General features: G+C 38.9%; 1 protein-coding gene across 2 annotated transcripts in view; it reads left to right on the top strand.

Moving 5' to 3' along the window:
* The first annotated feature begins 354 nt into the window (after positions 1-354).
* The window catches only part of lrfn1 (leucine rich repeat and fibronectin type III domain containing 1), a 177,055-nt gene continuing 160,963 nt past the window's right edge, over positions 355-16,446 (top strand). For both annotated transcript variants that reach the window (XM_058634126.1, XM_058634125.1), the window contains exon 1: positions 355-1,037. The gene's annotated coding sequence lies outside the window, so the exon portion shown is untranslated. The remainder of the gene's footprint in view (positions 1,038-16,446) is intronic.

Raw genomic sequence — 16,446 nt, 5'->3', positions numbered from 1 at the left:
GCAGGTGTTTGGAGCAGATGAGACGCAGTTGCAGGCGCTGCCTCCTCCTCCTCCTCCTCTTCTTCTTCTCCTTCTCTGGGACACACTGAGCTTTTCCACATCCCCGCCCCGGACACACACACACACACACACACATCCACAGAGCACCGCAGTGGCTTTTGTTGGAGCAGCCGTGGACAGAGAAGCGGGTCATGGATGAGAAGTGAGTGTTGGTGTCATGGGTGCGCACAGTGTCAGAGGAGACAGAATTAGAGGAGGAGACACGCGTGTGCGCGGCGCCTGGGTGGGATTCTTCCTCCTCCTCCTCCACCTCCTCCTTCACTGCGCTTCAGAATAACAGGGGAAGTTATTCTGCAGCCACAGAAACACGCGTGACAGCTGCACTGTGGACAGGAGAGGAGAGCGCACAGTTCTCGCCTGGAATTTCACCGCCACAGTCCGTGTTTGTGCTTTTTCTGTTTTTTTTTTTCCTTCCACGCGCAGCCTCTCCTTCTACCATCGCAATTCACACAAACACACACACAAACCTGACATTTCCACGGATTATAATCCGTCCACCGTTTATTGTGTCCCCGCGGGGACTTGCTGCGACCGCGCACTGACGCTTTTTTTCGCCTCCTCGGACGCGCGCGCCAGACTCCGATTTTTTGGGGGATTTAAAGAGAAAAAAAATAAAAAGCAGCGTCAGTTCGGATGGAAGCGGGATTTAAGGTGGGGTTTGCTCCGCAGGTAACTGGAAGATAAACCCCCTCCACCACCACCACCACCTCCTGCTGCTGGTGCTGCTGCTGCTGATGCTGAGGACTCTTGAGCAGCAGATTCTGTCGCTCATCATCATCATCACGTCCCATTTGGATTTTCTCCTCCAGCACAGACTCATCGGAAGGTGTGTGTTTGTGTTTTATTTAATGCGTTCATTTGGAATACACGAACTCACCGCCGTCACCATCTGAGTTTATCCAGCGTGAGACGAGCGGCGGGCGGACAGCGGAAATAGGATGAAGGCTCCGGCATCAGCTTCATTAGTGCCACTTTTGGTAAGTCACTCTGAAAGAGACACTTAATTGGTGAGAAATGCGCAATGGACTTTGGCACCTGTCTGTCCCTCTGTCGCCAAGGATTAAAGGCCTCTATCTATCTATCTATCTATCTATCTATCTATCTATCTACTGTAAAGGCAGCTGTTGTCTCCTTGATAATGTCATGTGTGTTTAAAGCACACAGATGTTCACATATTCACGTCCCTCACGTGGTGATGGTGGTTGTGGTGAGACAGACTTGAGCTGATATTAATATTCACTGTCACTTATCAAGTGTGATGATACTGGCCACATGTTCTGCATCAGATATTGGGACAAAAACAACCACCAAAATGCAATTAAAAGCACTACATATGACATAAATGTTATAAAGAGAGGTGGTCACTCACCATCAGTGTCATGTGATCAGGACGTGAGTGTTCGCAGGAAATGTCTTCCAAACTGTTTAGGGATATGTTTTAGTCTGATATTTTATATATTTAGTGTTAAATCTTTTATATTTTTCTATATTTTACGTTATGTGCTGTTAAGTTGGCCAACTAGTTATCTAGCTAATTTGGTTAACTAGAATCTGTCTATCTAAGTTGGCTAATTAGCCAACTAGCTACTAAGTTGGCTATCTATCTATCTATCTAAATGTAGCTAATTTAGCTAACTAGCATCTGTCTACCTAAGTTGGTAAACTTGTATCTGTCTATCTAATTTAGCTAACTAGCATCTATCTATCTAAGTTGGCTTACTTGTGTCTACCTATCTAAGTTGCTCACTAGCATCTTCTAAGTTGGCTAACTTGCATCTGTCTATCTAAGTTGGCTAAGTAGCATCTGTCTATCTAAGTTGGCTATCTAGCATATGTCTACCTAAGATGGCTAACTTGTGTCTGTCTAAGTTGGCGAACTAGCATCCGTCTATCTAATTTCGCTAACTAACATCTGTCTATGTTGGCTTACTTGCCTCTGTCTATCTAAGTTGGCTAACTAGCCTCTGTCTATCTAATTTGGCTAACTAGCATCTCTCCATCTAAGTTGGCTAATTAGCCATCTATTTTAGTTGGCTATCTATCCACAGTATCTAATCTCTGTACTTCAAATGAAATTGTTGTCTCCTTGATAAAGTCACGTGTGTCTAAAGCAGAGATAATTAGATATTTATTCCTCATGTTGTGGTTGTGGTGAGACCCATTGTCGGTGTGTTACAGTCAAACGTGAGTTGATACTCAGTACTGGTATCAGTGCGACACTGGCCAAATGTATAGATGCTCAGTGGCCCCCAGGTGGTTTGCGTTTGAGGCCCCTGGTCTGCAGAGTAAATGCTCCAACACAAATGTCTTATGAACAGTTCAGTTGTTTATGACAGACTGATATTTGTATTGGTTGATAGTCAAGATTGTGATATCTGTGTCAGTTTCAGACTGAAAAAAAAATGATACTGAGCCAAATTTAGCTCCAGTCTTTTACAGAGTCCAATGATCCCAAACCTCCAGAAATAGCCCCGTCCTCCAGTATCTGTGCCGCACAGTGGCTCCTGTAACTCCTGCACGTGCAGTGAAGCTGGTTAAAACTGTGACACCTGCACTGTGTATGTATGAAAGTGGCCCGGGTGTGTCTGCATCAGCACAAGCTCTGCATTAACACCAGACCAGGACTTTTCCATAAAACTCTCCCCTCAGGGACAGGTACACTGTAAAAACAAACACAGTAGAAATAAGTAAAATCTTCTAAAATCTATTCAAATTTTCTTGTTTTAAGAAAAATAATCTGACAATGCTGGAAGCAAATTTGACTTTAATTTCAGACTGTAATGTGTGTGGAAAAACAGGCCAAAATTCAGGTTGTTTAAAAAAATGTTTAACTAAAATTAGTTTTCCTTTACTCTCTAATCTGTGATTATGTATTTTTACACAATAGTCATGAACACACAAATGAGGAGAATTTGGGGTTTTATGTAAACCACTGTTTTAGATTGTTTTCACACTGTTACTTAATGAATTAGCTTAATTAAAGCTAAAAATACCTCAAATTATCTTGTAATTTCAGCCACATTAAGACTGTAATGTGTTTTAAACAAGGAAAACTGGCCAAAGTGTAAGGTTGTAAAAGAAAAGTTGACTTACATTAGTCTTTTGTCTTGATTAAGCTGACTATAACAATTTATACCTTAGAATTCCTTATATTTGCACCATGACTGTGTACAGTCTTTTTTTTTTTTACACACCTGTGTTCAGACCAGACCACAATTTTTCCCATAAAACTCACCCATCAGGGACAGATTACACTGTAAAAACAGCCCCAGTAGAAATAAATTGTTTTAAGAAGCATAGTCTGCCAATGGAGTTTAAGTGCATTTTACTTGGCTGAAATTTCATAAAATGTGCTTGTAAATTTAGCCACTTTCCGACTGTAATGTATCTTAAAATGAGGAAAAGCAGGCCAAACATTAAAGTTGCACTTTTCACAAGCAAATCAATTCTGTTGTTTGATAAGCGTTTACTTAAAATGAGTTCTGCTTTACTTAATTAAGGTGACTTTGAGAATTAATATCTTTACTTTCTTATATTTGTACACACATCAATCTGTGATTTATAGTAAACACAAAAAAACAGGAGTATTTGGGATTTTATGTGAACCCCTATTTTCAGATTATTACTGTGAATCAAATCTTAAACTAAGCTGTAATGTCTTATTAAGACACAAATAGTAATTATTTCTTAAAACTAGATTTTTCAATTTCCCATAAATGAATTTAATTCCTTTAACATAAATGTTTTACAGCGTGCACTGATGGCAAAGAGAGTTATTACCTCTGGATTATTAACCTGCTAATGTTCTGTGGGACTTTAGTTTAAGAGGAAAACATCCACAGCAGGTGTTTACTCTTTTTGCTTTGTAGTGAGAGGAGGCCTCGGCAGAGAGAGTGTGTGTGTGTGTGTGTGTGTGTGTGTGTGTCGGGAGGTTTCACTACACACACACACCTTTGTTTATGACAATCAGCTGAGCATGTTTGGAGATGATAGAGAGACACGGATGTACTGATGCAGCAGGATAATGAATGATCTCATGGGCGCTGGGAGTGAGTGAGCGAGTGAGTGAGTGCATTCCGAGCTGGAATCTTTCAGCCCCTCATATCATTTTACAGTTACTCAATAAGCTCATGCGTCCGTAGATACAGGTCAGCATTAGCAGGAAGTTTGTTCTACTGTGTTCAAAATAACCTGGGTTTAAAAATCAGGTTTGAACGGTTAGTGTGAATGTGTTTAATCAGCATTATTTTCTGGGTCAAACGATTCTGCAGAACAAGCGGGTTTTTTATTGGATTTGACTCGAATAAGCAACATTTTATTTTATTTATATTTTTTATTTGATCCTTTGACAATGCAGGTTACCATTCCTTTGAAGTGTATTTTTTCAAAGAATTTAGCTCAATAAAGTTTAAATATATATATCCATGGGACCCTTAACCACCAAAATAGTGGTACATCAGCAAATACATTACAAAGCTAGTTAACTATCTAGCCAGACATCCATCTATCTGAGCTAGCTAGCCACATCTATTTTTCTATTCAAGCTAGCCAGCTAACTTACATATATTTATCTATCTATCCAAGCTAGCCAGCTAACTTGCCATCTATCTAAGCTAGAAACATTGAACTAGTGAGGGAACATTCACTAATGGTGCTTTCCACGATACAGTTCCATCTCGACTTGACTCGGTCTGGTATCAGACACGTCATAGTAATAATGTATGATCTAAATATTAAATACATGAAACAAATGTAAACTTTTGTTAAAAGTTTAAGTGGCTTAGCAACATTTATCAGGTTTCTGAGAACAAAAACACAATTATTTTCATAATCGATTAATCTAGTAATCATTTGGTTCATGAAATGTCAGGAAATTTTGAAAAATGTTGCTCAAACCTGAAAATTAACCAAATTTCATCAGATTTAATGACTTATTTGTTATATGGAGCTAAGAAACCAGTAAATATTTACATTTAAGAAGCTGAAAAATCACTGAAACTGGTTTTAATTATTGAAAAAAGACTCAAAAATGCACAATAAATAGTTTTATTATAGTCTGTGTGTGCTCATCATCTCACAGATCATTGGCAGGAGTGAGTGTCCAGGTCTCCCGTGCTGTGTTGTCAATATATTAGATGGAGGTGCGTCCAGACGTCAATAAACGCAGACCATAAAGTCAAGTGAGCATCTTTCATATACAGCGGCTCTGCTTTATCTGCACTAAACTCCCCTGAGTCATCTTCAGGAGGACGATGGAGGCAGCGGCCAGCTGTGGCGGTGCAGTGACTGTCACTGCAGTTTACGCTGCCAAACAGTGGTTAAACCAGATGCAGCGATTTCATGTGCATCCTCATTTACTCACACGGAGCCTTGGGACTTAATGTTCCTTCAACAGCACCGCCTCTGTAAAGCTGTCGACTGACATCCCAGATAAAACACCAAGGTTGTCACAAGGTCTAGTCAACATTGTTCCATGTGTACTTCGAATGTCTGAGAGCAATAAAACTTACTGTACGCATCATAGGAGGCTGTGGTTCTTAAACTGTGGTACGTGTACCACCAGTGGTACGCAAGCTTCCTCTGGTGGTAGTTGTGGAGGAAAATCAGAAATACTGTTCTACTGTAGGGCTGTTTCCCTTGTTTTTTCTACTTGGTCAAGTGAAGAATAACCTTAAGATAAATCTGTGTTTACTGCGACAAAAATTGCAAAAATCTGCAAAGAATTTCAACATACACATGAATGGAAACGATTTCAACCCGGCCCAATTTGGAGCCTCACAGTGTCGTCATACTTTAACGTAGAGACGTGGTTGAAACTTTAAACGGGTCACAAGAGTTGAGACTTTTCTCACCTAAATCAAATTTTTGTTACCGTTTACAGTTTTTACACAATCGCAGTTTAAGTTTTGTACTTACAGATTTTATAATGAGTGTGTATTGCGCCCGTTAGAGCGACACAAACTCTTCTCCTGCCCACAATTTCCAACATACACAGGCCAATTTTTACATATGGTTACATATGTCTAACCCTGTGTGTTGTTTTCATTTTCATATGACTTGCAGTTTTTCTTAAAATCACCTAAAAGCACAGGGAGCTCTGCTCAAACCTCCCATTCACTCCCATGTTAAAACTCAACTCTGGAGGTTTTTTTGTTTTTTTTTTAAATGAAGATGAGGGTGATTTTAACACTGTAATTTCTCTGTCAATTCACACCCGTTTTTCACAAATTTAAATGTGGGAGCTGCTGAAAGCCTCTTGACGCTCACAAACCAAACATTTTATCTCTGTCATCAACCGTTCTTGAAATACGACAACTTTAAAACATTTTGCGTTCTCTGTTTTTCACCAGTTTTGGACAGTTAGAAACAGGTGTTTGGAAGGGGGAGGGGCTTGTGTCAAGTTTTAAAGGTTCAATCCACCCAAATCAGCAGCAAGAAGCAGGCACGATCTAAATTTCACCGCAGAATTGTCTAGTTTACTTTCTTATTGAAGATCCTTCATTCATAACGCTTGCGTAAGGCTTTCATTTTCTTTGGAGAAAATGACTAATAGTCAATTTTATTTTATTATTTTTTTTCTATCCCAGCTTCCTCAATTATGTCTGACAATGAGTAAAAAAAAATGTTTTGGTGACGTCCCTTTAAAGCAGCAACGCCAACAACGACTCTACTCTACTAAGTGAATGGAATTTAAATTTAAACGTTACCTTCTCTGTTGGGATTGTGGGAGCAGGCGTTAAAAGTGCAGTGTGTAAGATTAAGTGGTGAGACTGGAGATTACACTTTGTTTACTCCCTTACTTTTTCTTAAGCGTGTCAGGGAACTACGGTGGCCTTGACAGACCAGAAAACACGTCTTTCATAGTCATTTCTGTGGTGAAGTTCTGCTTCAGACTGTGAAACCCATGTTCTGGCTGTTTTATGTTCATAATTCACGGCCCTTGGAACTAAAACAACAATAAATCACTTCCTTTAAGGCTCGGCAAAAACCGTGAAATGTTTATTTTCAAGTGATTTTACACTAATGCAACGCTGCACGCTGGTTCTTTTAGTGTCAGTTTACCTGTGCATCACACAGGATTGAATGTAGGAGACTTGAAATGACTGCTAAAAAAAAAAAGAAGAAGAGAAAACAGAGGTTAATGAGGTTTCCTCTGTGGAGGTTTGAGACCCTTGAGCTGTATTGGATTTGCAATTTGAATTAGCCGTGCATGCAGCAGGTCTGTCACGTATTTAGATGTCTCTCTCTCTCTCTCTCTGTGTGTGTGTGTGTGTGTGAGTGGTGATGTTCTCGTCTTTAGGCCTGTCACCGTGTGTCGCAGGATGTGACAGCAGAAGCTCAGTGCATTTACTGTCATGTGTTTCCCTAATGAAATCAGGCGGCGGCATCATTATCACGGCGTTATTGCCAACACGTCCATGTTAGCACAGACGGAGAAGAACAACAGATTCCCCGTTTCAGCAGGTAACGTGTGGTGAAAAGAGAAATGTAAGAAGGTGACGACGCGTGCAGATGTTGTGTCGCTATATTTGGGCCGTGGTGTGAGATGAACGGGGTCTCTCAGCCCTGCCACTCTGTTGCGTTGCATTACAGCAGCTGCGTGTTTGTGAGGCATTATGAAATCGTGGACCAGCAGAAAGGTTATCAGCCGCTGCAGGAATGAGAGGGGAAAACAGCGAGCACAGGGTATCGATCTGCAGTTCAGAGAATAAAAAGACTGAGAGACTGTGGACGGTGTCGTCATCGTGTAACGTGAGTCATGTTTTGAGCTTTAAGAAAGAAAAATAACACATTTCCTGCACATGTTGTTTAAAAAAAGGTAAAAAAAAAAACGACTATGTTTGCTCATTTAAAACCCTGACCTGCCTCTGAAACAGACTCTGACCTCAGCAAACATGTCCTCCACTGTCTGTCTGTCCGTCTCTGTGTCGCCATGTCCTCTCCTCACTCTCAGTCAAAACATTTCACTTCTGCTCCTGAAGTTTTGTGTGAAATCTGTCAAAGGTTTGATGAAATCATCGCGTTCTCAGCATTTCAGAGGCCAATTTCAAAATAAAAGTATTGAGTTGTTCAATCATGTGTATATACTGCCATATTTATAGTCATATCATCGTAACCCGTTTTTCACCCACTTCTTCTTTTATATAATCTCATATCTATACGGCCATATATATGTATATATATATATATATGTACTCTTCATCATAACCATATTAACATATCTGTTTCTATACCTCTGGTTAGATGCCGTCTGTATGTTGTTACCTTGTGTCATGACAATAAAGTTGAATCTAATCTAATCTAATCAGTATTGATCTGATTCTGGTCAAGTTGACATTATGACGTTGATATCGCAGAGGAGCATGTGGTTTTTGTCTAATACTGGTCAAAATCACTGGACTGGATATTGGAAAAAGGACAATACAATCTATAAACACGGCATCAGGGCTGCAAATAACGATTATTCCCATCACCAATTCATCAGTGGACAATTTCTGGCTTAATTGGTTACTTGTTTGGTTCAGAAAATGTCTCACAAAAAAGTGTTTCACAAATTCTAAATAATGATGTTTTTCAAATGTCTTGTTTTGTCCACAAATGATTCAGTTTTAATGATTTTTGAAATCACAGAAACTTGTTTCAATTATTAAAAAAAACAAACAAACAGATTCATTTATTAAAAATTATGAATTTTTCCAACCAAAAACTAGCAAAACCTTATGTGTATATGTTTTTAAAAAAACTGTTGTAAAACTGGATGTGATTTGTTTACAATTAAAAATGATGTTCAGATTTACAGATGAGACTTTAAATTAGTCCATCTTTAAAAACTGAAGTAACTGATTATATAGAGTTTATATAATTATATAACTGACAGATTCACTGGTTATGAAAATCATTGTTAACACTGATCAACATTTTTTTGACACTTTATGTGCCAAACAACCAATCCAGTGTTTCCCAAACACTGGGTCGGGACCCACATTGGGGTCGCAGGAGATTTTTTTATGTCCTTAAACAAAAAAGTTTTATGTGAAAAAACCCCATTTTATTTTGAAATCGTGTGCAATAACATACTAAATCTATAAATAAAAATTTGCAATATCATGATGGATTATGAAGATATAATTTCAATAATCAGTTATTTTTTTCCGACCAGACTAGAAGTTCACTCTCCCCCAGGTCATTTTGAGTTTCAGGCTCTAAATTAATTGGTTATGAAAATAATTGTTAATTGCAGTCGTCGTTTGAAGTCCCTTTTGCATTCATATGTTATTTGGAAATAAACAAAACAAAAAAATTGACAGACTCATATGAAACAATGTCAGTAAATAAAAACAAACAAACCTCAACGCTCTTGTTAAGTTATGAATGTTTGACTGTGCGTGCAAAAAATATCAAATAAATAAATAATTAAATCCAGTGAAGAGCGGAGAAAATAAGTCGCTGCCCAATTAAGTTGTTGACAGGATGACATGGGTGCGTTGTCTCTGAAGGAAAGTCAAGTTGTTCCGAGCTCCAGGCGCATGGAAGAAGCGGCGTAATTACAAAGTAGCCCAATAGATCAAAGGGAGTAGCCACAGAAAGCAGCAAGAATTATTTTAGAATAAAGCTGCACTTTGAATTTCTTTATTTGTATTGAGAGGTTTGTGGGAAACAGAGAGTCAGGAAGCAGCAGCAATAGCAGCAGCACAGTTACCACGCTTAAATAACACTCAGGTCTCCAGAGGCATAAAACACTCCCCACTTTTCAACTGTGCTGCATCATGAATTTGAAAATGTACAAGCACTAAAATATTCCCGTGAAAGGTTACTGCAGTGATATTTTACACGTCGTAAACACAGCGTGAGCTGTTTGACACGTCAGTGTGGATTACACTGTTTTCAGAAGATTTTCACTTCTGACTTCAATCAACTTCCAAAAAAAACTACAGCAGCAACCAAGTCTGTTATTTTTAAACGTATAGTTATAATAATGTAGAGCGCCACCATCAGGATGACTGGTCTGTTTCATTTATGAAGGAGAAGTTTTTGTCCTAATTCTACTACTACTCTAGTAATGCTACTACTATTGATACTACTACTCTACTTGTACTGCTACCGCTATTAGCTGCTATAGCCACTGTTGCTATTACTACTGATCCTTTTGCTACTCTACTAATACTAACACTGCTACATCTACTACCACTCATTACTACTATTGCAAACCATTACCACTAGTACTACTCCACTACTGCTTCTACTAGTACTACTACTCCCACTGCTACTGCTACTGTTTCTACTACTATTGCTACTATTGCTGCTACTGCTCCACTAGTACTGCTACTACTACTTCTGCTACTGCCACAGCTACTATAACTACTAATCCTTCTGCTACTCTACTATGGCTACAAATACTACTACTAACACTTCTCTGTCTACTACTGCTGCCACTAATTCTACCACTTCTACTACTACTGCTGCTGCTCTACTAGTCCTGCTACCTCTATTACTATTAGAACTGCTACTCTACTAGAACTGTTTCTACTATGGCTACTAATACTACTGCTACTGCCACCACAAATTATACTACTATTATGACTACTTTTACTCTACTACTTCTACTTCTACTACTGCTGCTGCTCTACTAGTCCTGCTACCTCTATTACTATTAGAACCGCTACTCTACTAGAACTGTTTCTACTATGGCTACTAATACTACTGCTCCTGCAACCACAAATGATACTACTATTATGACTACTTTTACTCTACTACTTCTACTTCTACTACTGCTGCTTCTCCTGCTACTTCCACTACCGCTACTTTTGTCACAGCTCCTGCTATTACTACAGTGATAACTACTACTACTATTCTTCTCTGTTACTAATATTACTACTTCTACTACTAATAATATTAATAATGTAGTATTTGGCAGTAAAATATTACTCTTAAATGTTACTGCAGCGATATTTTACAGTGTGATGATAATGGTGATGACTCAAAAACTTCCACGTTTGAAGGTGAATGTGACTTTAATATCAGCCCCGCGGTGTCTCTGCGACCTGTCTAGACTTGTACCTAGTGTCCTCCTCAATGCATGCTGGGAGAAGCTGCCATTTCATGCGAACAGGAAGAGGAAAAGCAGGTTAAAAAAAAAGTGCATTTTGTAATATCTGGGGTTTGGATCTCACAAACTCAATCACAAAGGACGAGCCTTTAACCCAGTGAGCTTCACAGACTACAGGTGACATCACACAGTGTCTGAGTCAACCACCAGGGGGCAGAATATCAGCTGTTCAGAATACACGAAAATATTGTAGTATTTAATGAAAGGCGTGATGTTGTATTGATATATTGCTAATATTGTTGTGTTGTAGTTAAGCCTCCGACCACTAGTTGGCGTTTGATAACAACAGCGTGATGGAGTTTCCTTGTAGATGGTTGTTGTTGTAGCGCCACCATCAGGCTGACTGGATTCTGTTTGCAGCTAAAGATGTTGTGTATGTGTATGTGCAAAGTTTGGTTTATATTTATACATGGAAGGTTAGATTTCTTTGTAGTACTAGTACTAGTACTAGTACTACTACTTCTACTATATTTACTGCTACTGCTACTACTACTGCTGGTACTGCTACTCTTCAGTGTAGTAGATGTACCACGGCTACTTCTAGTACTGCTCGTGCTACCGCTATTATTAGTACTACTGCTACTACTACTAGTACCATCTCTGCTAATTCTACTTCTGCTACTGCTATTGTTACTACAACTATTAGTACTGCTAACAATACTACCACTGCTTCTGCTGCTATTGCTATGACTGATACTACTACCCCTACCACCCCCACTACTACTACTACTGCTATTAGTACTACTGCCATTGCTACTACAACTACCACTGATGCTTTTGATCCTACTATTACTACTACTACTACTGCTATTAGTACTACTGCCATTGCTACTACAACTACCACTGATGCTTTTGATCCTACTATTACTACTACTACTACTACTACTACTACTACCACTACTCTTCAGTGTAGATGTACTACCACTACCACTGCTGCTACTATTACTACAATTACTACAACAATTACTACTGCTCATACTAATACTGTTGCCACTGCTACTCTACTAATACAGGTACTACATCTACTACCACTGCTACTTTTACTACTGCTATTACTGCTACGACTGACACTACTACTAATACTGCCTGTACTACTGCTATTATTGTTAGTACTTGTGTTACTATTACCTCCTCTGTTACTCCTGCTAGTGGAACTAGTCAAATTAAATGTATTATTTGGTGAAAATACTCAGTCAAAGTTCAGTGATGAAACAACATGGAGTACATGGACCTTTTTTGCACTCGGTCATGTTTTTGTACTGCCTGTACTGTATGTCTTTATATTCTGACTTGTTATGTTTGAGAAATAATGATTGCTGCTGCTGCTGTTGCTGCTGCTGCTGCTGCACGACTGCACGACTCCTTTTATCTCAGGAGGCTTTTTGCTTCTCACATCGAGGCAGTCGATTTGAATAAGGGCATAAAAACCTGTCAGTTACATGCTCAGAGCTACGAGAACGTTCACTGTTCTCTGTGTTTGTTACTGCTGATGATGCTTTAACGCTGACCTTCTCCACGCTGCGCGAGGGTTTGGTTTTAAAGATGGAGCAGTAGGGTGTGACTGGATCGTAGCGAGGGAGCTGGTGTAGGGGGCAGTGGAGAGCGCTTTCCAGCTGTCTCACAGTAAACATCTATATGCAGCGGTCAGAGAGCTAATTCTTCCAGGAGCACATGTTATGATAGTGAAGATCCAGCTGAGGCCGGTGCTCAGAAGCAGCAGCAGCAGCAGCAGCAGCAGCAGCAGCAGCAGCAGCAGCAGCAGCAGCAGCAGCAGCAGCAGCTCAGAGCAATCCAAACACTTCAGATCAGATGCTGACGCTGATGCTGGTTATTCAGCTGAGAAAAATGTCACCCACTGTAACGGCATATGGCGTTTAAACTGCAGAGAAGCATCATATTTTATACCCATGAGACTTGCAGCAGTGCTCAGTAACAGCAGCAGCAGCAGCTGTCTGTCTGTCTGTGTCTCTGTCTTTCCCTCCGCTCCAATAAGAAAATCATTGGCGGCATGTGTCCACAGTCACGCAGCCACTGTGGCGTCATGACTGGAGCTTTGTGTCACAGTCTTTAAAACTATATTTAGACGATATCATCATGATGATAATTAGAAACCAGGAAGAACGGTAATCCCAGATGTCATCATTTCCACAGCCTTTAACTGTAAAATTCCACTCCCCCGGCCTTTAACTGTGACAATGCACAATGTAATGTCTCATTTCACTGATTTATTGTTTAATTACAATACGTGTGGCAGTGGTGACATCTGTGAATTAGCAGTGAAAATGCAGCTGAATCACAGTAATGAGGCACATTTGAGATGGTTCAGTAAAATAATACTGTTTTTAATATGAGGAAATACTGCTTTAATGTGTAGCATAAAATACAGCATTCAAATACTGATACATTATAGTAATTTACAATAAATTTACAATAAAACATTGTATTAATAATAATTGTGAAGTTTCAGTAAAATACCGTACTTAAATACTGCTAAATTACAGTAACATATTGTACAAATTGTGTAGATTTTCAGTCATTTTCTTGATAATGATGAACTAAATAGTGACAGTAGAGTATGTAGACATAGAGATTTACTGTAAATATACACACACAAAAACACAGTATAGATTACTGTACAGTCAGTATTTTTACCGTGATATTTTTACAGTGTAGTAAAGAGCAGCTTTGTGCGTCTGACGTCGTCTCACTGCTGCTGCTGCTGCTGCAGCTTCTCCTCGTCTTCCCCCAGCGTGTACCTGAAGGTGACATTGATCCAGATCAGGCTTTCAGATGCTGCATCTGGTCGTATTGATCGATATCTTCCACCAGAGCAGCGTTTTCTCTCTCTCTCTCTCTCTCGTTGGAGAAAGCCAATTAAAGCGGCAGCTGCTGCTGTACAGAACACGCTCTCATACAGCACACACAGACACCGTCTTCCTCTACGCTTTAAATAATGCATAAGAACAATATATTATTGTGCAGCGCTTATTACCACACTTCACTCTGTGAACTCTGGAAACGCTGGAGCCTTTAATGCACTGTTTGTTCTCCACTGTGTCATTAGAGGCAGATAATGTCTTCCATGAATTACACGGGAGAACATGCCACTGTGAAGACAAATCACGCTCTCCTCACACATATCGATTGTTTGTCAGGGTCAGATATACAAATATATGTATATATATATACGTGTTCATGTTCCATGCTCTTCATCAGGCGGCGCCAGCTTCAGTGGAAGATGTTTTAACTTCTCAGTATCGGTCAGAATCACCTGATCGGATATCGGACGGATGAAAATGTAAAGTCTGATACGTTCCATGGTGTTTTCGCTGAGTCATGTTTGTTTCCTCTCTATGGGGCGAGAATATTTGTTACAGAGTGTGTATTTGAAATACAGTAGCTTAAAATGACTCAGCACAAATGTTTGTGATGTTGGTATCAGACACAGAAAGTTTTGTTTTTCTCTGCTAATATGGCATTTTTTGGACTTTGAATGTAGGCGCGAGTCGATACGATACTCTCTGATACTCATTGTGCAAAACTGTAAATAAAAATGATTTATAGGAGGAGAATTATGTCTTTGAATTCGCTTGAAATGACTCGGCAAAAATTTGTTGTTATCAGCTTCTAAAGGTCTAAAATAACTGTATCGGACTGCTAGATTATGTAGATTAGCCTTAGTTGTGAATGCTGAGTCAGCTTTTCAATCTGTTTGTCCATACTGAGTCAGTATGTTAAACTATTGTTTTCCTGTTTTGGGATTGCTGAGTCGGCATTTTCAAGCAATTAGTGCGTTCCAGTCATAGTCGTAAGTTGGAATTTCCCAGATGAGGGGGTGTTTTCATGTTTTCTTTATCCTTAGTTGGGAATGCAGAGTCAGCCTTTCAATCTATACGTCCATTTTTTTCTTTATTAATAGTTGGGAATGCTGAGTCACCGTTTCCAACTGTCGTTTTCATGTTTTCTTTATCCTTATGTGGGAGTGCTGAGTCAGCTTTTTAGGCTGTACATCCCCTTTCCTGTATTAATAATTGGGAATGATGAGTCAGCATTATTATTGTTATTATTACATCATCACAGTAGGAGGAGCTTCTCGTTGCCACCTGTGTTTCCTGGGTCAATGTCCATTTAGTTTTTGTGTATTTGTCATTTATCTGTTTCAGGCTGTTTGTTGTTGTTGTTTTTCACATAAAAGAAGATAAATCACAGACTTCTATCACATTATTCTCCCCCCCTCTGTCCTTTCTTCCTTCCACTGATCCGTTTAATATCTTAATACTTAATCAAAGTGTGTGTTGAATTGTGAGACTCGTCTGTCTGGCCTTGAACGAGCTGCAGAAAAAGAAAATGTCTTCTTTAGACTTGATTAAATCTCTTTTCAGTTTTTGATCGAAGTCTGTGAGGAGAAAGTCACAGAGACACAAAAGTACAGCTTCACGGAATATTACATATACATTTTATACCTCAGAGAATTTACAGTAATACGTGGAATAATAGTGGAGTAAAATACAGTACTAAAATACTGCTCAAGTAAATACAGCAAAATACGGTATTTTCACAGTTATTTATTGAATAATTGTAAGGTTGCAGAAAATAGTGTTTAAATTCTGCTAAATTGTGACATTTTAGTGAAATATAGTATTTTCACAGTTGTGTGTAATATTCAAATACGACTAATTCACAGTAATATATAGATTAATTGTGAAGTTTTTGTGAAATATAGTATTTACACAGTTAGTGTGTAGAGTAATGTTGAAAATGCAATGAAATAAAGTCTTTAAACTACAATAAAATATGGAATAACTGTGACGTTAGTGTGAAATATAGAATTGTATTTAAGCTGCAGTAAAAATAAATAGTAATATATGTTGTAATAATAATAGAGAAAAAAGGATGATTTCCTTGCCGGATATGATATTTGATATATATTGAATTTGCACACACAAGTCACAAACTGATCATTTCCTGCCTCTGGTCTTTGTGTATGTTGTTTTTTTTTTTTTTATCTGCTGATATCAGGTTTTCTCTGCAGCAGCACCGTGAACTGTTTGTGTAAAGCTACCAATGATTGTCGTCGTTTAAATCTCTTTAAACTTTATACACGTGTGTGAAACACACAGTGTTTCTGTGCAGTAATGACATAACGTTTATGGTCATTGCAGATCCAATTTGTGCTTTTATAAACGTGATAAACCTGACTTTTATGGGGGGAGAAGAAGAAAGAATTGTGGGTTGTTGTTTGACGGTGTGTGTGTGTTTGCTTGGCTTCACTTTCTTTA

The sequence above is a fragment of the Solea solea genome, chromosome 7 (genome assembly GCF_958295425.1).
Source record: "Solea solea chromosome 7, fSolSol10.1, whole genome shotgun sequence".
Taxonomy (NCBI): domain Eukaryota; kingdom Metazoa; phylum Chordata; class Actinopteri; order Pleuronectiformes; family Soleidae; genus Solea; species Solea solea.
The sequence above is the reverse complement of the archived record's forward strand: the minus strand, read 5'-3'. Positions and strand labels throughout refer to the sequence as shown.